Below are 4,109 nucleotides of genomic sequence, written 5' to 3'. Positions count from 1 at the left end.
AGCAGCATGAAAATAGAAAAAAAAGAAAAATAGAAATAGAAACAAAAAAAACCTGGTAGCAGCGTGAAAATAGAAAATAAAAGGAAAATAGAAATAGAAACAAAAAAAAAAGAAAAAGAAAAGGAACCTTTAGTCCCGGTTGGGTCCCGGCTCGATGACCCGGGACTGAAGGTTCCACCTTTAGTCCCGGGATCGTTGTCCCGGCGCGGTAACCAGGACTGAAGGCCGTTACCGCCCGGGACAACAAGGCCATCCTGTAGTAGCGAGCCATGGCAAAGGTAGAGCTCTATGGGCGTTAAAAATAGTAACTGAGAAAGTACACATGCTGTTCACCTTGCAAGGTTGCGGGCATTGAAACCCCTTGGCTTATAGTGGGTTTAAACCAACTAAGCCTGCACCGTTTTATTCTGACTACAGATGTGTATGGCTCAAGAACATGCATGCATGTATGTACGACTAGCTACGTGGTCCACTCGGACCTTGGCCCAGGTGCGGTATGCGGTGAAACAGTAAAGGTACGAGGTCCACAGTCCAGGCAGCGCTAGCTGCGCTACACAGACGCACTGATGCACATGGTGCTGCTCTCGCTTCTTCAAACTCACTCGATCCGTCTGTGTAAGTTTGTCCGGAGAACAGTAGATGTGCTGTGCATACACTACAGCTATAGCTACAGCTACATTGTACGTTTCACTTTCACCCACCAAATACTTGAATTACACATGCCAATGATACATAGAAACACAGGCGTGTTTTGGCGATTTATGCATATACGTTTTTGTATGCGTTAGAATGGTATGATGACTATACCATCCGCAGCCATATACCTGTGTACCCACTCCGGTCCAAGTATGTCACCGTCTCTCGCACTGCAGCACAGCTTTTGTGCTTTGTCGTTGGTCCATCCATATGCACACACTCTGAACTCTCTCAAGTGACCAAGCATGCAACTGCAGCTGCTCACAAACGTTGCTAGCTTAGCTAGCTCCGTTGCTCGCCATCGCCAACTACTAATACTACACACTCGCGCACGCACATACAGCAGCAGCCGAGAGCCTCGAAGAGCTTTGCGCGCCCGCCCCACCGCCGCCACCACCAGCGCAGCAGCAGCCGCCATGAAGTCGTCGTCTCAGACTCAGAGCCCGAAGACCCCATCGCTCCGCGGCGGCATGGGCAGCGCCGAGCACGCGCGCTCGGCCTCGGAGCCGTGGCTGGTGGCCGTGGCGGCGGCGAGCGCCAGCGACGACTCGTGCGTCAACGACGTGCACAACTTCGCGCGCACCGTGGCGGCCGTGAAGTCCAAGGCGGCGTCGTGCGCGCGCCCGGACATGCTGGCGTCCGTGCTGTCGCACTACGCGGCCAAGTGGCTCCCGGACGTGGCGCCACCCCTCGCATCGTCGTCCCCGGCGTCGTCCGTGTCCCTTGCTGCAGCCTCCTCCTGGCCCTTCCCACGGAGGAGCTGGCTGCGTACTGGGACATGGCTTGCGGTGGGGGGTGGTGTTGGGCGCGGTGGGGTGTGCGGCGGCGTTGGGTGGCGGTGTTGGCAAGCAGAGCGGGAGGAAGAAGAAAGGAGGAGCGGAAGGACGAGCTAGAGTGGGCCGGGCCGCGCGTGGGAAGGGATAGAGGGCAGGGGCAGGGGCGGTCATTTTTCCATCGCCTGCCACGCTGGCAAGCTAAGGTGGTGTGCCACGCCAGCAATTATGGTAAAAATGTATCGTTTTTCTCTCTCAATTGCTAAAATCATAGCGTCAATTCTAAACCTGCTATCCGAGGAGTGGCCATGCATTACGACGATAAAAAGTTAAATATCCCCCGTGTGGCGCCGCTCGCTCCCCGCGCATCGCCGCCTCCGTGCGGCGCCGCTCGCTCCCCGCGCATCGCCCCCTCCGCCATAGCCTCACCCGCTCATCTCTGCCGCCGCCTTGCATCCCACACATCTCCTCCGCCCACGTGCACGGTGCACCCCGCCCAATCCAACCGCGTCCACCGCCGGCGGCGCCCCCTCGCATCCTAGACCGGTGGCGCTCCAGGCTAGGGCGGTCGGATCCGCGACCCCTCTGCCGTCTTCTCCTCAGGATGGGCGAGAGCGGGCAGAACCACGACTCCGCCGCCATCTTCTTCTTCATGGTAGGTGAGAGCGTGCAGATCCGTGACCCTAGGCTTCTGGCGGGCTGCGAAGTCGACGGAGGTCGTCTTCGACTGTCGTCTGCACCACGTGAAACCTGGCACCGCCATCTCCATCTCAGGTGATTGATTCCTCCCTTATCCTGTTACTCGAGTCAGAGTACTGCTGCATCTGTAGAGATTTATTGCCACTGGCTTCTGCATCTCACGGTCACGGACTGAAGTACAGAAGTGCTAGATTCGAAATAGCCTGCTTATGTTGTGATTTTTACCCTGATGTTTCATAATGTTTGATATGATACTTTAAATGATTTTATTCACCATCTTCCAGAGCGTAGTTCTTTACTGCAAAGTAACAATGTGGTTGCGGGAAACTGCTAGTTCTGAAACCTGGAATGGTTTAGGCTGCCCTTACTCTCTTTTTTTTTTGTGGGCAAGGCTGCTCCTATTCAGCCTATGAAATTCTAAATCCAGGATGTACTAGTATGAACCTACAATTTCTCTGTTTTACATCTCGCACCTAGCAAGAAACTGATGAATTTGATCTGACTAGTTCAGAAACTGATGCTTTCTTTATTTGTTAGTGTGTTTTTGCAATGACAGATGGCAGATAACTACAACACAATTTCCATGATCTCTTTGAACTTGTTCAATTTGTCCATAGTTGTGATTAGGAGACACTTAGTGCTATCCTGCAGGACTTGAAATGGTCTAAATAAGCTTGTCAGATTTATATCTGAAGAAAAAACATGCAGTGCTATGTTTCCGCTACAGGTATTAAGATTAATAATAGTGAAGCCATCCTGCAGGCAAAAAATGCTTGCGTTACCCCAAGCGAGCCGGTTTAAAATTAAGTTATATCTGATCAATTTTAACAAGGAAAAACAGGAGTGACCTGCATACATTTAATGTGCATTTCGTCAGTTTAGATGTGGTTTAGTTCTCATCAGGTTGTGGTTTAGTGTGGATAAGTAGAAATAGGGCTAATATTCTAATATCCCATTGGATTTCCTTGCTAATCTCGTCAGTTTAGAAATCTAAAACTACCTGCACATTTAACTGAGTTTCATGTGCTCGTGGTATCTTAGGTTCCATAGAAGATTCTGAACAAGGAGCTGTAGTTCTACAAGTGGGAGGGGAATCTCTCCCAGCCAAGAACGTCCACAACAAGCTTTAAGACTGCAGGCAGCAAATGCTTGTGCAACACCAAGTGAGTAGATGCAGTACCTTACTATGCATTTGTCCGATTTTGTTCTGTACATGTTGCTGGACTTGCAGTATATGCAATTTGGTGAACTTGTTGGTCTAGTACATTGACTAAATACTGCATTCTTTTTACTGAAATTTGGTGCCTGTACACAAAACAGTGTAAGAAACTTAATGATTTTTGTCCATGTGTAGATGTTTGAAAAATTGGAGCCAGCATTTACTGAAGGAAAAGTTCAGAAAAAAAAACTGGATTGCTCTACCTAAGGTGAAGATGCCAGTTTTTTGTGCAATTCTTTATCTTCCTGTCATTGCATGATCATGTATAGGAGTCATCTTTAGCTTTAAAACATTCTAGCCGCCGGTCTACATGAGACATTTAGTTAAGCACGACATTCCTGTCATAAGTTTTGTCTGATTGACACAATGTCTCTTAGTGCATTTCAGAAGTAGTTGTCTCTTGCTGCATGCAATTCTTCCTCTAACTTTCTTTCCATTTTCCATTATGTCAAATACATTCTGTAGTACATAACATGGAAATGCAAGTGCACATATCCTCCCTCATGTTGTCTGTTCCTATTTGTCTCTAATTTGCACCAAACATTGCTAAGAATTTGAACCAATGCTTGTTGCTTTAGAAATCAGTCTACTTGTGCCTCTAATTTTTATTGAACTAAATGTTACATTGGTATGAGAAATTAGGCCTTGCTATAATTTTCCCAATTCAGCTTGGGCTAGCAGAAGAGAATCTTAGACGAGAAACAATTTTTCTGTTTAGCACT

The 4,109-nt window shown here is 48.6% G+C and overlaps 1 long non-coding RNA gene across 1 annotated transcript; it reads left to right on the top strand.

Moving 5' to 3' along the window:
- The first annotated feature begins 1,960 nt into the window (after positions 1-1,960).
- LOC136483119 (uncharacterized) lies at positions 1,961-3,642 on the top strand. Its single transcript, XR_010765314.1, has 3 exons — positions 1,961-2,243; positions 3,210-3,331; positions 3,523-3,642. It is a non-coding gene; the product is annotated as an uncharacterized lncRNA (long non-coding RNA).
- Positions 3,643-4,109: the final 467 nt, after the last annotated feature.

This window comes from Miscanthus floridulus, chromosome 9 (assembly GCF_019320115.1).
Source record: "Miscanthus floridulus cultivar M001 chromosome 9, ASM1932011v1, whole genome shotgun sequence".
Classification (NCBI taxonomy): Eukaryota; Viridiplantae; Streptophyta; class Magnoliopsida; order Poales; family Poaceae; genus Miscanthus; species Miscanthus floridulus.
Note: the sequence above shows the minus strand (reverse complement) of the source record. Positions and strands in the feature narration are given on the sequence as shown.